This window comes from Myxine glutinosa, chromosome 13, assembly GCF_964187855.1.
Source record: "Myxine glutinosa chromosome 13, kmMyxGlut1.1, whole genome shotgun sequence".
NCBI classification, from domain to species: Eukaryota; Metazoa; Chordata; class Myxini; order Myxiniformes; family Myxinidae; genus Myxine; species Myxine glutinosa.
In genome coordinates this window covers 91,003,822-91,023,774 of record NC_136273.1, presented here as the reverse complement: position 1 = coordinate 91,023,774, position 19,953 = coordinate 91,003,822, and the positions used below count along the sequence as shown (strand labels likewise).

Below are 19,953 nucleotides of genomic sequence, written 5' to 3'. Positions count from 1 at the left end.
TGGCTTTCTTCGACAGTCGGGTCAGTTCGGCAACCATGAGACTGATGGTGAGTGCCATGAAGAATGAAGAAGACCAAGATCAGAATCATTCCAAGCGAATCACTGTTGCTCTTGATTCATTCAAGGACAAGAACTTGGAAGATTTCGTCACATCAAGGTCAATGAAACTTCTGCGAATGATGGAACTTCCAGATGGATTTCTCGCGGTTGATCCGGACTTGTGGGATGACAGAGACGACTACAAGCAAGCTGCAGAAACAGTCAACTCTCTAAAAGTTGTCAATGACTACGCTGAACGTGGAGTGGCACTCATTCAGGAGTACAGTGGGTTGATAACCCGCGATGAAACTCAGCTGCAAGTTGTCGAGGACCATCGCAGAATGTACCCTGATAGCAGAAAACATACACTGTCCGGGATGCCATGAAAATAATAAATTTGGGGTTTGCTGGACATTGTCAGACTGATACTATGAACTCTGTCAGAAACTGAACAAAGAATTCACTATTAACGTGTTCAAAAATAAATACAGTGTTCAAGTGTGTTGTTTAAAATAAATTAAGATATAATCTGATATACTCGTAATTCGTTGAATTTTTATAATTTTCATAATGTTTGCGGCCCTTGAGCTACCCCTAAACATAATAATTTAGTGCTCAAACTTGTTATACAGTGTTTCTATATTATATGGAACAGATTAAGGGGGTAAGACTTTCACAAATAAAAATTTAGTTTTTTTAAATTTTTTAAGCTCCACTGTAATGGTCATGTGCTTCGCGTTTTCATCGCTTTCGCAGCCGCAAATTTTAGCTCTCGCTCATAGTGTGGCTTCGGGTGTCCCACCAGCTGCGTAAACAAGTCAACCCTGTGAGTTATAGAATGAAAACGCTTCATTAAATCTATTATTGCAATGAGCAGCTACTCAAAACAGCATCGTCCGATAACATCCACCACAATGTGCAGAATAATCCTCCTGCAGCTACCCACAATGCCCGCATTCGTACATATACCGACTCTGTCCTGGGTCTCAATCATTCTTCTCGTTCCGATGCTTTGACCTGCGTTTTTGACTCTCGCTCTGCTCATCGTTCAATCATGGCTCCCAAGTGCAAGACCAGTGCCGGAGATGCATCGACTAGCAAGAGGCAGAAGAAAGTAATGAGCCTGAGCCAGAAAGTGGAGCTGCTCGACCGGCTTTCGAGAGGAAAGAGTGCAGCCTCTGTGGGCAGCTATTATGGCATCAACGAATCCACCGTTCGCTACATACGGAAGGAGAAGGTGATTCATGACAGTTCAGCAAGCACTGTATCGAGTACAAAGGTGGTCACCCATGTCTGGAATGTCCACATAGAAAGGATGGAGAAGACTCTCAGCATATGGATCGAGGACAACACGCAGAGTATGGCTTTGAGTGGACCTCTCATTCGTGCAACTGCAAAAGGGAACTTCATGCTGAAACCCATGATGCTGAATCGTTCCCAAAACCAGCTCATTGAGGACAAGTGGGAAGCCATTACAAAGGCTTCTGAGGAGGAGAAGGCGTGAAGTGATGAGGCAGAGGTGCTGAGGTCCAACCTCACAGTCCAGCTCCTGGGCGATGTGCTGCAGGACATGCGGCGGTTGCCGACAGGGTGCAAGGAAGCTGACCCAGTAGTGTCGTGGTACCACAAGTTCAAGAGGGGCTTGGATGATGTGCTGCTCCCTTACAAAGAGCCGCATCGAAACATGCCCCAATTTGCCAGGCAACTCTCCATTAGACATTTCTTCCACCCTGCTCCCTCCAACTCAAGACCATCAGCACCTTCTCCTATCTCTCCTGCCTCTCCCTTAATGCACAATTTTGCAGCACCATCATTTGGGTCACCCTCAGAGTTTGAGGAATTAATGGCATTTCAATTCATCACCATCATAATCATCACAATTTGAAAAGTTGCACGTGTTTGTAAAATAAAAATGTGAAACAGTACATGGTTTTTTTTTTTTTCCTTTACGGTACAGTATAGTATAGTTAAGCTAGTTAAGCACTTTTAACAAGCGTTACGCCTAGGTCCCCCATCGGTGAAGTGATGCAAGTTGACAAAGTGGAAGACGCAGAAAACATGCTATGATATGATATTTCGCTCACAAGGTTCAGACATACATGGAGGCGGCCATCTTGGATTTTGACGTGGCCACCCAATTTTCAATAGCGTTCTTCCGTATGCCTAGATACACACACACCAGATTAGAAGTTGGTACCTCGCGTATTTTTCAAGATATTCCGCTCACAAGGTTCAGACATACATGGCGGCGGCCATCTTGGATTTTGACGTGGCGACCCAATTTACAATAGCATTCTTCCTTGTGCCTAGATACACCCACACACCATATTAGCAGTTGGTACGTCGCTTATTTTTCGAGATATTTCGCTCACAAGTTTCAGACATATATATGGTGGCGGCCATCTTGAATTTTGACGTGGCAACCCAATTTTCAATAGCGTTCTTCCTTATGCCTAGATACAACCCAGTGGTGTAGTCTAGTTTTTTGTAGTGGGTATACTGTGATTTCTCCCTTCCAGCCTCATAGTCACCCGTCCCAGAGCGACGCGCCCCGGAGCGACACCCGTCCTGAAGCGACACCCCATAAGCACCACCACACTCACTAATGCATACAGTATGCATCTACACGTAATTGAGAGCATTATGAAAGACTGGTTAACAACAACGAAACTATGTTGTTACGTATCCTCGCGCATTTTTAAGTGGGTATACGGAAATCCTGGACCTTTCCTAGTGGGTATACGGCGTATACCTGCGTATCACGTAGACTACACCACTGATACACCCACACACCAGATTAGAAGTTGGTACTTCGCTTATTTTTCAAGATATTCATCTCACAAGGTTAAGACATACATGGCATCAGACATACATGGCGGCGGCCATCTTGGATTTTGACGTGGGTTGCACCCACACACCAAATTCGAATGCGGTCCTTCGCTTACGCCCGCACACGCACGCACGGACACACGGACGGAGGGGAAAGCCATAGTCTCCCTTTCGCTACGCCGTGCGACGGGGGACAATAAACTGCAAGTGCATGCCTTGAATAAAATAGAAATGGTACTTGGTGTTGTCGTTTTTTTTTTTTTGTAATCATTTTTTAATCATGAGCATTTGCGGTCGAAAACATTGTAAACTTTAAAAGTTTTCCTCTATGAATCAGGAACCACCGGGAACCTATAGCGTATCCCCTTTTCCCCATTGAAACAATATCACGGCATATATTTGTGGGAATTTCATCCACATTCGAGGATTAGCCTCGCCATTTGCGGATTTTCATGATTTGGGAACCAATCACCCCTTTTTCCATTGAAACAATATAAATATACCTGTACATAATATATGAATATATACAGACTTGGCATTTAATATGGAATTTTTTTTTTTTCTTGACTTGGGTTTACTTTGTGAACTCAGTATATCAATCTGGTGAGTTTATTTTACCCTTCGGTAATGTCCTTGTTGAAAGAACCATGTCACTGATTGTCTTTCGCAGCAAGAAGTCAATAACAGGATTATATCACAGGTGGCGTGACAAAATGCAAGGACAGGTAGATTTGATGATTGGCTGCACAATCGGGTATATAAGGGTTGTTACATTCTGTATTAGTGGAAAACAACTGCTGCACATCTACAAAAGTTATTGCCGCTTCCTCTGGAGATGGTCCGTCAACTTGACAATGCTGTTTGTCATGGAGTGGTGGCTTTACGAAATTCTGGCATGAAACAGCATGCTATTGCTCGGCAGTATGGCATCACTCAAGTTCAGGTGTCAAGGATCCTGAAACGAAATGCTCAGAGGGGTGCCCCTACTCCAATACCGAGGCCAGGACGTCCACGCAGAACCACAAGGAGATGACCGCCAGCTGCACCGGTTAGTCTGCAATGGCCGTACCAAGACAGCTAATCGGCTTAGGGCTGAGTGGCAGCAACTGACAAAGGTGCCTGTATCCATAAGGCTCGTCAACCAACGACTGGTTCAAGCAGGCTATCGTGCCAGGCGTCCCCTGAGAAAGCCACGCCTGACCAGACAACACAGCCAGCGCCGATTGCAGTGGGCCAGAGAGCACCGTCAATGGCAGCCAGTACACTGGAATCACGTGACCTTCAGTGACGAGTCTAGATTTCTGGTCTATCGTCAAGATGGCTGCATCCGAGTGCGCAGACAAGTGCATGAAGCCCACAACGAAGATTCCATTGTGCCAAGAGTCCAAGCTGGAGGTGGTGGGGTGACCGTTTGGGCTGCTTTTCATGCAGGGGGCAAAACTGACCTGGTTGTTCTGAATGGAAACCTGAACCAGTTCAAGTACAGGCTCATTCTGGAAGAAACATTGCTGCCATTTGCTCGTGCAGCCTTTCGAGGAAACTTTGTCTTCCAAGATGACAATGCACGGCCTCATCGTGCTCGCATGATCCAACACTTTCTTGCTGACCGTGGTGGAGAGCACATGGAGTAGCCTGCCATGTCCCCGGATATGAATCCGATAGAGAACTTGTGGGCAGAATTAACGCGTCAAATCGACCACTTGGACCAGCAGCCGACCTCTGTGCGTGAATTGCAGCAGACTATTGTGACTGCATGGCAAGTGATTCCTGTCCAAACCTTGGCAAATCTCCTGAACAGCATGCCTCCACGTGTACGTGCTCTCCTGAATGCTCGTGGGGGTTACACGAAGTACTGAACTGTAATTTTACTGTCCGTAATCCCAGTCATAATTTAGCTTTTGTTTTTGTTGAAAATAAATTTGGCTAATGTGCAAAATAAAGAGATACTTCTGGAAAACGTACAGAAGTTTAACACAGTACTGTCCATGATTTGAGTTCGATATCGGTTTACATCACTTTCAAGGATCAATTTATTTGCTTCGAAATGTCAAATGTGTTTTTGTTTCTTTTAAAGGTCACATTAACAAAATCTAGAATAATTTCAACATAATTCCAATGAACTTTTGGTTCTAAGTCATCTTGAAAAGTAAGTTCACCCCCACAAAAAAAATATTCCATATTAAATGCCAAGTCTGTATATATATATACTCTATATGAATTCTGAGATCTGTGGTTGTTCCAAATCATTGTGATATAGCAGATGTGCACATATATCAATAGTCTGTCAGTGGGACATTCGTGTACAAGCTTTGAATATCAAAGGAGGCGATTTTGTTGTTCGCACTTGTCGGTGTCGTAGCACAAATTGCTTCTGCAAATGAGAAAAGAATCTTGAATCACGAAATGTGAAAGTGACTCCAATACTGGTTGCAGGACCCCTCCCAACCACTTGGCAAGTTCATGTTATGCCGAACCAACCATGGACTTAGTGGGACATTTTCTTTGTGAGTATTGGGCAAGCCATACATTTTTGTACGTTGGGTTTGATTCTGCTGTGAAACTTCTTTGATAGTTCCCTGCGCTTTTGGAGTTGTAATAGCCGTTTGGTATTGGCTTAGCGGTTAGGGTGCCGGCTTGGGATCCTAGGATCCTGGGTTCGAATCCCGGTCGATCGCTAAATTAACACCAGGGGGGTTGACTCATCCTGTCATCCTTCCGAGGTCAGCAAATTGAGTACCAGCTTGCTGGGATGAATGATCCCGGTGTGTACCCCGGTTTAGAATAGTACACCGTATCCCTGCGCATCGTAAGAGGTGACTAAGGGTTGGCGCTAGGAAGGGCATCCGGCCATAAAAACATTGCCTCAAACAGGGAACCATGATTGTCATGGGGCCCGCAAGGCTAACCCCTGCTCTAGCGGGAAAAATGGCCTTAAAACGATCATTCAATAGCCGTTTGGTAATCTGACTTTCCAACCGTGACGCACAGTTGTGTTCGGCTGCACTTATCAATTGTTTAAATTTTGTTTCATCTCCCTCGCGATGAAGCTGAGTCTATGGGCAAATCACTTCACGATCACAGACAACCTGGTGGTCAGTCCTCTTCAACCTCATTTCTTGTCTTGCACCCTCTGCCATCTTCGTGCTCTGCCCCCACACCCCTTGCATCTGCTGGCTGCACGTGGTCCACCAGCAACTGCTTCCAAGTGAAACTGCCTAAATGCAGAACCACCGCTCGCATCCACTCATTTACTCCTCTTCCTCCCCCGCCCCCCCACCTGTGGAACCACATTCCACACTCTCTTCAATCTCATTCTTCTCTCCAGGTCTTCAAGAGAGGTATTCACCACCATCTCAAGTCATCCCCCATCCAAAACAATTATCTTTTTTACCCCTATTAAACCACCCTCACCCTCCCAAAACTTTGCTTACATATCCATATTTTTCTTCCTTTGCATTCTCCCTCACCACTCATCGTTAGTTACCTGCATTCTGGGGTGGATTATATAAATTTCAAAATCCCCGTACTATTATTGGGTGTGAAAAATACATTTTCTGAAACACAAGCACCCCTCACGTGTAGCATCACCTGGTTGTCAGTCTCCAACTTTCTCCCTCTGCCATGCTGTTGGTGTTTCTGCCATGGTCTCCCTCCATCAACCTCTGCCATGGTCTCCCTCCATCAACCTCTGCCATGGTCTCCCTTTCTTCTGCTGTTCCTTTTGCTATATCGTGTCCTGATCTGTTTTGTGCCTTAGCTCTTCCATGAGGCTAGGCCTTGTGTATATATAAAGGCCCTTCTGGCTAAACAGCTGCATATATGCTTCATTTATTCGGCATGAACTTATCAAGTGGTGTGAAATATAGATCTGTCCAATATGAAAGCTAAATCTTGAACAGTTTTTGAAATATCACGTACACAAGTCATGTCACCAAGATGGTTGCCAAAGCAACTTAATTCAGCCAATTACCGCTGTGATCTAATCAGGTTGAGATCATGTTATGAGGAATATATATCTGCAATATGAAAGCTAAATGTTCAACAGTTTTTTTGAAATATTGCATACACAAAGGTACATGGGCAGATGATCGGTCGGTTGGAGCTCATTTTAATGTCCCGTCTCCGACCTCGTCAGGGAAGGGGGCAAAAAAAAGCTTTACTGCATAAACAGTTGCATAGGCTCTGCCTATTAAGCAGAAGCTTCGCAGAGCTAATCATGTGCTGGGGTAGAGGAGGAGGTCATGTGGTCTAATCTCGACTTAATGTCTTGTACAGTTTTGCCAGTTCACTCTCGGGCAAAACTTCTGCTCCACACTCATGGGTGTCAAAGTCAAGGTTTATTTACTCCTATTTATTTATGTATTTGTGGACATAGTCGAGGCTCGTGAAAGAGCTAATAATTGTACACTGAACAGATCAGGACGCAACAGGACAAAAGGAACAGTGGAGAGAGGGTTGAAACACCAACAACAAAGTGCACGCCGAGCATTCTGGGGCGGATTACATAAATTTCAAAATCCCCGTACTATTATTGGGTGTGGAAAATTCATTTCCTGAAACGTAAGCACTCCTCACGTGTAGCATCACTCACAGCAGATGCGAAACATCACTTCCAATAAAGTCCAAGGAGTATTAATAATCACATTTGTTATTAAAGCAATAAATAAATAAATAAATAACTGAACATTTCAAACATTAACCAATACATCATCATCAGCCCGTTTTCATTCCACTACAGGACGAAGGACTCCATAAACTCACGCTGGGGCGTATTGGCATGCTCGCCAGACTTGCTAAGCACAAATGGGAGATAGAATTTGGGGAGGAATTTGTAATTTGTTGAGGGTGCCGGCGATACCTCGTTTCCTCTGTGAAAAACACCATGGGATGTTTAACATCTAACAACGACCAGGGCTTGTATGTAGGCCCAACATAACATCCTTCCGATGGAGGGGCATACTCCCTACAGACTGAGCACTAGGGTGACAGTTTATAGCTGTGCTGAGATTCAAACACAGGCACCACAACTCAAAGGTGAGCACGCGTACCTCTACTAAGCCACCCTGCCAGACCCACCACTACATCGGAAGTGACAAAGCTGCTTTGACTTTGCTGCATCAGCAAATTCCTCAAAGACAAATACAAGATGACCCAACGTGGGTGGCTTCCCCTTCATCTTACTCGCATATTTACAGACATTTTAAAAGTTTGCACCTTTTCCATTAAACAGTGTAGCAGACTGTTGAGGAAGTTTGCTAGCTCCAGCTAATGGCCATCATTTGATCAAAACTTTACGTTTTCCTGGAACTGCCATGATCACAAGATGACGATCGAAATATCTGTATGTCACAGTTAGCTCGTTGACGAGTCTGACTGACAATAAAGTGCAGGTGACTCAGTTAAACAATAAACTACTGTAAAGATTGCACTTCAAATAACCTCAGCCATTGAGGAAAATAATTTAAAAAGTGTCGAATCAGATCAGAGAATTGCACATTGCGAATAGCTTTCCCTCTACTATGGTCAAGTGGTTTATTCTGCAGCTATGTTGGTAAATGTGCATAGATTGATTGAATGACATTCCCAAATCAAATTACATACATATAAGTAAGTACACCCCATGTAAAGTTTTGACTTTTTCAACATATTTCAACATACAGCAATTTGATCTTCATTTCAACAATATTGACAGATAAAGGTGATATAATGTAACAAATATCATGAAACATTTACATTTTGTAGTCCATTGTATAATTTAAATAAACATAAATGCAAATTTCGCATGTGGAAAAAGTAAGTACACCCTTGGCTCTAATAGGTGGTATTGCCCCCTTTGGCAGAAACAACCTCAAGTAGGCGTTTCTTGTAACTGTCTACTAGTCTCTGACATCAACTGGGAGAAATTTTTGCCCACTCCTCCATGCAGAATTCTTTCAGCTGTGGGATGTTTGAGAGGTTTCTTGCATGCACAGCTCGTTTCAAAGCCCCCCACATCTCGATGGGATTTAGATCCGGCCTTTGACTTGGCCATTCCAGAACCCTCCATTTCTTTCTTTTCAGCCATTCCTTGGTGGATTTACTGGTATGTTTAGGGTCATTGTCATGTTGCAAGGTCCACCTTCGGTTGAGCTTCAACTTTCCGACAGATGGCCTCACATTATCCTCAAGCACCCTCTGGTGCAATGAAGAATTCATAGTGGATTATATGATGGTGAGCTGCCCAGGCCCTGATGCAGCAAAGCTGCCCCAAACCATAATATTTCCACCACCATGCTTTACAGTTGGTATCAGGTTCTTGTGGTCAAATGCTGTCTTTGGTTTTCGCCAAACATGTCTTCTGGTACTGTGGCCAAATAGCTCCACCTTTGACTCGTCTGTCCAGAGCACATTGTTCCAGAAGTGCTGGTCTTTGCCTAGGTGTTCATTGGCAAACTTTAGTCTTGCCCCGATGTTCTTTCTGGACAGCAAAGTTTTCCCCCTGGCACACCTCCCATGTAGATCAAATTTGTGCAGCCTCTTTCTAATGGTAGACTCGTGCACTTTGACAACAGTGGCAAGAGCTACCTGTAGGTCCCGTGATGACATTCTGGGGTTCTTAGAGACTTTTTTCAGCATCTTGCGGTCTGCTCTCGGGCTGAACTTGCTGGGGTGGCCTGGCCTGAACAAGTTGGCAGTTGTTTGGAATCTTCTCCACTTGTAGATAATCTTCCGGACAGTCGAATGATTGATTTCAAATTGTTTGGAGATCTTTTTAAATCCCTTCCCAGACTTGTAGGCATCTGAGGCCTTCAGAAAGAAGGTTATAGAGAGCTCTTTTGATCTAGGCATGGTGACGCCACACACTTCAACAACAAAGAGCAAACCAAACTAAATGTCTGAGGTTTAAATAAGACAGGTTCCTCCAAGATCCTCTCTAACGATGTTCTAATCATTTGCACCTGAGCTGGTGCACCTGATTCTAATTTTAGGTATTTGAAGTAGTGATAAATGTAGGGGTGTGCTTACTTTTTCCACATGTGAAATTTGCATTTCTGTTTATTTAAATTATACAATGGACTACAAAATGTAAATGTTTCATGACATTTGTTATATTATATCACCTTTATCTATCAATATTGTTGAAATGAAAATCAAATAGCTGTATGTTGAAAAAGTCAAAACTTTACCTGGGGTGTACTTACTTTTTCAGTTTTCACGTGACTGTATATGTATAGTCCATTGCAGGACGGCGGCCCCTCGATATTGTCCATTCCATTTTACTTGATGCCATATGGGACCATTGCACGACAGTGAATATTTATATTTCAACCCTCCATCTGATCTTAGGTCGACCTCTTTTTTTCCAAGGCTTTCTCTAGAATGCCAGTTTGCCATTTTGGGCACCCACCAGTCACCTGTTCCTTTTCCATCTCCAGCACAATGTTTTGTTTTTTTAATCATGACCAGAATGTCAGGGAATTTTGTTTTCGGTGCAATCCATTCATTTCTCCTCCTTGTCCATTTTGGTGTTAACCTTCCATGAATCTTTGCATGGCGATGCATTTGGCTCAAACCTCTTTTTCAGGGACCATGTGTCAGTGCTTGAAGGGCACGCTGTAGACTTTACTTTTCAGACATAACGTGGGTAGTTTCCTTTCACGACTTTTTTTTCAGATTCCATCCATCCTATTCTAGATAGTCTCTCCAACTCAAAGGGATCCATATCCACTTATAGTATATACCGGAGGAGGGATGGAGGTGAGTGGGGCAGGGGGGGGGGAGGGGTTGGGTGGGATACTCAGATTTTTTCTGGAGGGGAGGGGGGTAAGGGGTAAGGGGTAAGGGAGGAGTCATCAAAGACGAAGACATCACAGTGAAAGTAGAGTTCCTTGCTATGCGAGAAGATAGCATGATAGCACGCTAAAAGCAGAATTTCAGGATTTTTGAATTGCCAACCTTCTGGCAAAAAGCAGGTGGTGAATACCTGATTCTCTGCCAAAGCACTCAAAGACCTCATACCAATTGCCACAACCTATCACTGTGAGGCTGGACTTTACTGCAATGATAAAGAAAAACCTAGGCAATAAATGGATTGGATCTTGCTGATATCCCGAGATGCTCTCGAGCTGTAACAAAGCCTCGCATCTCAAAAACATAGGGGCAATACCGCTGGCGCTCACCTCGTAGAATAAACAGCATACTGCACTGACTAAAGGTATTTTGATTTTTAAACCAATTTCAATAATAATAATAATAATAATGCATTTATTTTATATAGCGCTTTTCAGGAAGCCCAAAGACGCTTTGACAGAGTGCAAAACATAATGCATAGCAAAACATAAAGACAATTGCAAAAAAAAAAGAAGAATCAATAGGGAAATATTCAAAGCACAAAGGAGGGAGAAGGAGAGGAGATAGTCAGGGGTTAGATGCTGTGGGTTAAATGTTGAATGCAGTGTTGAACAGGTGGGTCTTGAGTGATGTTTTGAATGTGGTGAGTGAGGACGAGTCTCTGATGGTGTGAGGTAGCGAGTTCCAGAGGGTGGGAGCAGCGATGGAGAAGGCCCTGTCCCCCCAGGATCTAAATTTGGTCCGGATGGGGGGGGTCAGGAGGTTGGTACCAGCAGAGCGGAGGTTGCGGGTGGGAGTGTGTCTGGAGAGGAGGTCAGCCAGGTAGGATGGGGCCAGGTTATGGAGGGCTTTGTAGGTCAAGAGGAGGATTTTGTACTGGATTCTCTGGGAGATGGGGAGCCAGTGAAGCTTGTAAAGGACGGGGGTGATGTGGTCACGGGTCCGGGAATGGGTGAGTAGACGGGCAGCGGAGTTCTGAATGTATTGGAGTTTATTGGTGATTGTTGAGGGTGAACCATAAAGGAGGCTATTGCAGTAGTCCAGACGGGAAGTGATGAAGGCGTGGATGAGGGTTTCTGCAGCCACGGAGGAGAGGGATGGACGGAGACGGGCGATGTTTGCAAGAAGACAGGGCAGCATATGTAGAATTTCATATGTAGAATCATACTAATATAATCATAAGACCTTAAACAAACAAACAAAACAAACCTATTTTGGGGGGGGGGGGGAAACACCTCCCCCCCCCCCCAAATCACCCCCTCTCCTCCCACCCAGTGTAACTCCTCAGACCCCAATTTTTCAAATGCCTTGAACAAACATTGGTACATCACGGATGATGAAGGTTGTGGTGAAGTTTCATCAAAATTGTGTGTGTAGGTTCTGAGAAAAAAGCAAATACCTATTTTGGGGGGCAAGCCCGCCCATAGACCACCTTAGACCCCGATTTTTTAAATGCCTTGAACAAACTTTGGTACAACACGGGTGATTAAGGTTGTCGTCAAGTTTCATCAAAATTGCAAGTGTAGTTTCTGAGAAGAAAGCAAATACCTATTTTGGGGGGAAATTCCCCCATACACCCCAAAAGGGGCAGATTTTTTTTAATGCCGTGAACAAACTTTGGTACATCACGGCTGATGAAGGTTGTGGTAAAGTTTCATCGGGATTGCGTGTGTAGTTTCAGGGGAAAAAGCAAATTCCTATTTTAGGGGGGGGGGGGGGTCAAACCTGGATCCACTTTGACCCCGGTAAACCCCCTTAAATCCCGACTTTTTTAATTCCGTGAACAAACTTTAGTCACAACACAGCAAATATCATTTGTGCCAAATTTGGTCACAATCCCATCAGCGGTTTCAGAGAAGAAGTTTCAAGTGTTTACAGACTGGCTGACTGACGACGCGCCATCGCATAAGCTCCCCTGAACTTCGTTCCAGGTGAGCTAAAAATGGCAATTTCAACCACCACACTGATATAGTCCGTGGGCTGAGTAGGGTTTACATGCACCCCCCCCCCCCCCCACAACTTAACTTCCCGGGTATGTCCATGTATCCCCCACCCTAGGGGTTAGGAAAAACAATGTTAACAGAAAAAAAACTCATTCCCAAGGTACCTCCCACGCATATTTTGATGTTACCCCCCCCCCCCCCCTGTGTGAGTGATTTCCGAAAATTTGGGGTAGGCGAAATTGAAATGGCCATAACTTTTTACCTAGTCATCCTATGGTTGCATATGACCCCTCAAAATGTTTGTCCTGGGACACTCTTTACAATGATGTGTTATATGCAAATGAGGTCACTAATGAGGTCACCAGAGGTCAAACTATGAGGGAATGAGTTTTTTTTCTGTTAACATGGTTTTTCCTAACCCCTAGGGTGGGGGGTACATGGACATACCCGGGAAGTTCAGTTGTGGGGGGGGGGGGGGGGTGCATGTAAACCCTACTCAGCCCACGGACTAATACTTTCAACTGTGACTAAATGCTTGAACTTCCTTAAGGTAGGGCTAGTGATGCCAGGGCATAAGGATTATTCATATTCGTTTTTCTAACTCTTAAAATTGAAATGAATGCTTATTTTCAGTTACCGATGGATGGCAAAATATGTTGGGAAAATGATGAGAATAAAATAAATTTTGTTTTCCTTCCTGATATTTCCCCTTTTTTTTTTCTTTTTTTTTTAAAGGAGGGGTAATTCTGGTTTTGTTGAATAGCTCAAGGGGTAACAGAGACAAACTAGATAGAATGGCACGTGGTAGAGCACGTAGCTCCTACTAGCTAAACAGTTCATATTTTTTATCCCACCGATAGGCCGGATCTGGACCTGAACCCAAATTTAATCAGCTCGTTCTTGTCGCCTAACCAACTCGTCCACCAAGTTTTGTCACAATTCTTCCACAGCTTGAGATAATGTGCTATATATCATTTGTGGCCCTTTCGCACTGGTGAAGAATCACCAACAATCCTCATATCCGGATCTGTATTTGGATCTTCACCAAAATTAAAACACTTCGTCCTTGGCACACACCAAACCTGTCCACCAAATTTTGTCTGAATCTGTCCACAACCTTTTGAGATATCCGGCTCACAGACAAAGGGGTGAAAACAACTTCCATACAACTTCGGTGACAGAGGTAAAGTTTAAAAAAAATGCTTCATCTGAATCGTCCCAACTAAATGTCATTGGGCCGGCCGGATAGCCTAGATATACGCACGCTCAGGCCTCTAAACTGTCTAGCCCGAGTTTGAATCCAGACCGAGCTATGATCTGTCATCCCGGTGTTTCACTGGCAGGGCGATTCATCATCGAGTGTGCCTTCCCTCCAATGGACGTTAAACTGGGTGTCCCATCTGCTGGCATTAGTTGGTGAACGTTAAAGACCTCACAGTGTCATTTGCGAAGAGCAGGCGAGCTATCGCCTTCTTCCACAGCTTGAGATAATGTGCTATATACGTATCATTTGTGGCCCTACCTTAGTCAAACATCAGGCCTGGCCAGCAGGTTCGGGAAAGACTCAGGTGAAGCTCCCCCGGCTAACCCCACAACAACGGTTGAAGTATGGCCGTTAAAGATGAAGTGGTGAAGCACAATTCTCAAAATATGAGACTGCTGCTCTGCTACAAACTAAAAAAAAAAAAAAAACTCATCACACCAAAAACAAAATGTGCAAACAAAGTCCAGATCTTTCACTTCTTCAAAATCTATTTTAGTCAGATTTCACAATCAGCAAATACACCACGAATATAATATCAATAGCATCATCAAAAATAAAAAGTTCGTGAATGTTCAAACAAAAAGTAGTCAAAGTCTGACAAATTGGGCCTCGAGAAGCAAGCGAGGTTATCCCACTTCCGGGGCCAAATAGGTTGGAAGTGCACAAAAAGAGAACGTTTCAGGCCGACATCGATCTTCGTTCATTTGGAAGTCGATTTTAGTGTCACCACAGGCAAGCAAGTCCCACATCGACAAGTTACAATCTTAACTCCAAGCTAAAGGATGTGGTACTCATGGTAGCACTTTACCACAACGAAAAACATCATTGTGGGGAAATACGACTAACATGCATTTGTAAGGTTGGATACAAATTTGGAAAATGTGGGGAAGGGGTAAACGACGAATAAACTGTTTACCTCTGGAACAAACTCCCTCACTCTCTTCAATCCCACTCCTCCCTCCAGGTCTTTAAAACAGCTGTTCACCACCATCTCTTATCTTCCCCCATCCAAAACCTTGATCTTTTCTACCCCCGCTAATTTCACCCCAAATCCACTTCTTTGAAATACCAACTTTTTTTCCTGGAAGTCCTTGGTGTCCTTGCGTGTTATACCTGTCCTGCCTCCCCCCAGGCCCTCTCCCTCCCACACATCTCCCGATGTCCCTGCTCTCAAATGTTGTGTTTGTGTGCTTCCTCCCCTTCTTGTCGACCGCTCCCCTTTTTATATACTTTGTTTGCTTGTTTGTTTGATTTGTTTGTTTGATAAATGTTAGCTCTTTCACGAGCCTCGACTCTGTATACCAAAAAAAAACAAAAAAAAAACTGAAAACAAAAGCAAATAGCGATGCAGCTCTCGATAAATTGTTGCACGAACAAAAAAAATAATAAAGATCATGATATAGAATTTACAGGTTGCGAGAGCAACACTAAATTAGTCTCTGATGAACATCGTAGAAAAGAAGAAGAAGAAAGCAGCAGATTAACCACACCAGAGACCACCGCAACCCAGTACCCAAAGGAGCATGCCAAGACAACAGAATATTCAATACAAACACTGCAGTGCTCTCTGGGTGCCTTTGTTCCACTGTCAGGGAGGATCATCATCAAGTGCGTTGCCCCAGTAAGCAAGAGAGAGCACTCAAAAGCACGAACGACCAACGTAGTACTTATTTAGCCGCATCCCGGACTTGGGCTGTATGCTGGGAGAAAAGAAAATTAAATAAACAAATACAAACCACCGACAAACAAGGACGGCCACAAAACAGCAGGTACAGGACGTGCAGGACGTACAGGACGTGTTATACGGGGTCCGAGCTATTTTAGAACAGATAAGAGCGCCAAAAGAGCAACTAAAATGGGGACGAGGCAGATAAGGAGGGATGACGAGGCAAGTGTTATTACGATTACTGTACCGCATCACATTTGCAACGTTTCAGGAATAGATTCACTCAAAACACGTGTGATCCACAGCTCACCCAAAACAACGCAATCAAGACCATCGACGACCCCAATTAGTGCGAGCTTCTCGTGGGCGTCCGCCGGGGAACGTGCTTGGTCTAACTCTTTCAGGAAGTGGCTGGCCAGGCCCAGCATTAGATCGCAGCGATTCAGGAAGGAATTTGCAATTGGTTCAGGATGCCGGCGATAACTCGCCTTACTCTTCACGAAAGGGCATCATAGGATCATTAATGTCCAGCAACTAGTGCCGGCACATGGGACACCAGACAGCGTCCATCTGACGGAAGGTATGATGCAACGGATGCAACGCCCGGCCTGAAAAGCATCAATCTGAATACATGGTTTGGGTCGGTAATGGAACCCAGACTAGATGTCATCTCCAAGATGATCCGAGTTCACCACACCTTTGCACCTTCCTGTAACCCACGATGAGCAAATGGAGGCAGTAATGGCGTACACCTCGCGAGACAATCTGCCAAAACGTTAAAACAGAAATTAACAAATTCAACTCAAACAAAAATAAATATAATAATCAACAAAACTTTGCACCTCGGCACAGAAAACCAGCACAAACCTCCAAACGTGCGTTTTAATTGCGATATCCAGTATTTTAGACTTGTTAGGGTTAGTAAGTCATTTCAGCCATCAAGTTTTAAAATCTTGGGTTCATAACCGAGTTTGCACTCACACTCAGGACTGCACTCATCTAAACACACACTCAGTACTGCACTAATCTAAATACACACTCAGGACTGCACCAATCTAAATACACACTCAGGACTGCACTCATCTAAACACACACTCAGTACTGCACTCATCTAAACACACACTCAGTACTGCACTAATCTAAACACACACTCAGTACTGCACTCATCTAAACACACACTCAGGACTGCACTAATCTAAACACACACTCAGTACTGCACTCATATAAACACACACTCAGGACTGCACTAATCTAAACACACACTCAGGACTGCACTCATCTAAACACACACTCAGGACTGCACTCATCTAAACACACACTCAGGACTGCACTCATCTAAACACACACTCAGGACTGCACTCATCTAAACACACACTCAGGACTGCACTCATCTAAACACACACTCAGGACTGCACTCATCTAAACACACACTCAGGACTGCACTCATCTAAACACACTCAGTACTGCACTCATCTAAACACACACTCAGGACTGCACTCATCTAAACACACACTCAGTACTGCACTCATCTAAACACACACACAGGACTGCACTCATCTAAATACACACTCAGTACTGCACTCATATAAACACACACTCAGGACTGCACCAATCTAAATACACACTCAGTACTGCACTCATCTAATTACACACTCAGTACTGCACTCATCTAAATACACACTCATCTAAACACACACTCAGGACTGCACTCATCTAAACACACTCAGTACTGCACTCATCTAAACACACACTCAGGACTGCACTCATCTAAATACACACTCAGTACTGCACTCATATAAACACACACTCAGGACTGCACCAATCTAAATACACACTCAGTACTGCACTCATCTAAATACACACTCAGTACTGCACTCATCTAAATACACACTCAGTACTGCACTCATCTAAACACAGCAAGAGACCACTAGCTCCACGTGTTCCACAAACCCAACAACCAACTCCATGTTCCTAAAAATTCCAAGTGTTCCCATCCACGAGGCGCAGAACACACGCGATGCATGGAAAACATGTTAAAATGAGGAACCAACGGGGAATCGACAGCACTTTGTTGGGAGTACAGTGCGATGTACATGTTCTCAGTCTCCTGCCATGTGTAATAAACCAGCATGGGGGGGGGGGGGGGGGGGAGGAGGAGGGGAGGTTCAGGGGGTGTCAAATGGGGGCAACGGAGGGGTGGATAAACGTGTGCAGAGGGAGAGCAGCCGTTATCGTTAACGAGACGCCATAGCATTGGCAGGGGTTTCCAACAAGGACAGCGGGACGGACAAAGAGCCGAACAACGGGAAGAAGGCCGAGGTGCATTTCAAGGAGAGGAGAGGAGAGGAGAGGGGAGGGAGAGGGAGAGGAGAGGGAGAGGGGGGGGGGGCACAAAGGAAGTTTGATTTGCGTGGGGAAAAGGGAGGGGGAGAGGGAGGTTAAAAATTTTTTTAATATAAATCAACGAGAAGAATATACCGACGGGAGACGTGAACATAATGAGGAGAACCACGTCACACTTATCATTTGTCGATTGTACGTCCATGGAATCACGATCCTGTGGAAGCGGCGAGGCCCGTGTTGGGCGAGGCTGAGCAGGAGACTCTCCTCAGATAACCAAACGAAACGAGCGATAATAACGTGAATAAATAAAATCACATCGAGAGCCGCCGGCTTTACACGACCGGCGCGCACACTCACTTCGATATGCCAGTTCATTGAGGGATGCGAGCCGATTTCTGAGGGACACGAGATGGAGGGAACGACGTTTCCACCGGTTTCAGTCCGGCTATGGCCGGGTTTCGTGATGTTGCTCTGACGTAGACAACGTCACGACGCAGGGGGAGGAGCCAAAGCGACAATGAAGGCAGACAGCCCTGGAATCCAGGAATCTACGGTATCCACCTGGAATGCCTTTTCCATATTTCAATTGTTGTTTTTGTTTTAATGGTGATTCAACGATGTGCTGCAAAAAACATTTCAAGTTTGAAATCACCAAAACCTGTTTTCTCAATATATTTTTCCACGCATTCTAAGTTAAGTTGGCATCTGACGCCTTCATTGGCAGCGTAACTACTTAAAACGTGAGTCCTTAGATATCGATATTTCGAAAACAAAGGAAACAAGAAATAGCAATCGGAGATTACAGACTCTCGCCAGGACGTGTTTGTGTGGTGTATTTTGTGTGGCGTTTATTAGTTGCTGTGTTTGTGTGATTTATTGATGATGTAGATTTATGTTCAATCCAAAATGGCTGCTGAAACACGTGAACGTTGACGTCATCAATTTAATTCTCATGTGCAATGTTTGTGTAAATCATGCTCAACAAATTTCAAATTGATCGGATCAAGTGTTCTACTTGTTCAATTATGACATCGTAATGAAGTCACCGATGACATCATCATTAATATATGTTGTTCCCCATGGGGAGTACTTGACAATGAGCTATATTTCAATTTTTTCCATTTAGTAGTTTCAGAGATATAGAGGTGCAAAGGTTTTGGTTTTTTTCCAACATGGCGCCCATACCACGTGACCAAGGACAGTATAATTATCATTACAAAAATTATACAGGGGTGGCGCTCCTATGGTAAAAAATTCGTGTCAATTGGTTGCAGAGAAAAGCGTTCTCGTTCTGTGCGGACAGATGGACAGACAGACAAACAAATGAAAAATCACTCATAGAGCGACACTTGGCAAAAGAGAACAAAGTAGAATGGCACTCGGTGGAGCATCCTTTTGACTTCACAAATAATTGGTGGTTGAATTATGTGACCTGATATGCAAATCGTCTTCAAATGAAGTTAATCGGATAAAAACTGACAATTTTAGAAATGTGGGCTGTGTTGACCTTTTGGCCTATGTTGACCTCAAAAATAGTTGGGGTTAAATTCAATGACCAGATATGCAGATCGTCTTCAAATTTTAAGTTGATCAGATGAAAATTGGCCATCTTAGAAATTCGGCCTTTGTTGACCTTTTGGCCTATGTTGCCCTCAAAAATAGTTAGTGGTTGGTTTCAGTAAGCTGATTTGCAAATTATATTCAGATTTCAAGTCAATCGGATGAAAATTGAGGATTTTAGAGATTCTAAAAAAGCAGTTGACCTTTGGTCTGTGTTGACCTTTTGGCCTATTTTGATCTCAAAAAATAGTTGGTGGTTGAATTCAGTTCGCCGATATGAAAATCCCATTCAAAATCCAAGTCAATCGGATGAAAATTGAGGATTTTAGAAATTTGGAAAAAAAGTAGTTGACCTTTGGCCTATGTTGACCTTGTGACCTCAAAAATAGATGGTTTTTTTTGGGTCAAAATTTTGGGTAAAAAATATACGATTTTGTCGGACCACGAACTCTACCATTTAGTGAAGTTTTGTGAAGATC

General features: G+C 44.0%; 1 protein-coding gene across 2 annotated transcripts in view; it reads right to left on the bottom strand.

Moving 5' to 3' along the window:
- The window catches only part of LOC137439117 (protein tyrosine phosphatase type IVA 1), an 86,496-nt gene extending 68,078 nt beyond the window's left edge, over window positions 1-18,418 (bottom strand). The window contains exon 1 of one of the 2 annotated variants that reach the window (XM_068134829.2): window positions 18,272-18,418. The gene's annotated coding sequence lies outside the window, so the exon portion shown is untranslated. Of the gene's footprint in view, window positions 1-14,163; window positions 14,394-18,271 lie in introns of those variants that run through there. The other variant, XM_068134830.2, reaches the window with a different exon arrangement.
- Between the last annotated feature and the right edge of the window lie 1,535 nt (window positions 18,419-19,953).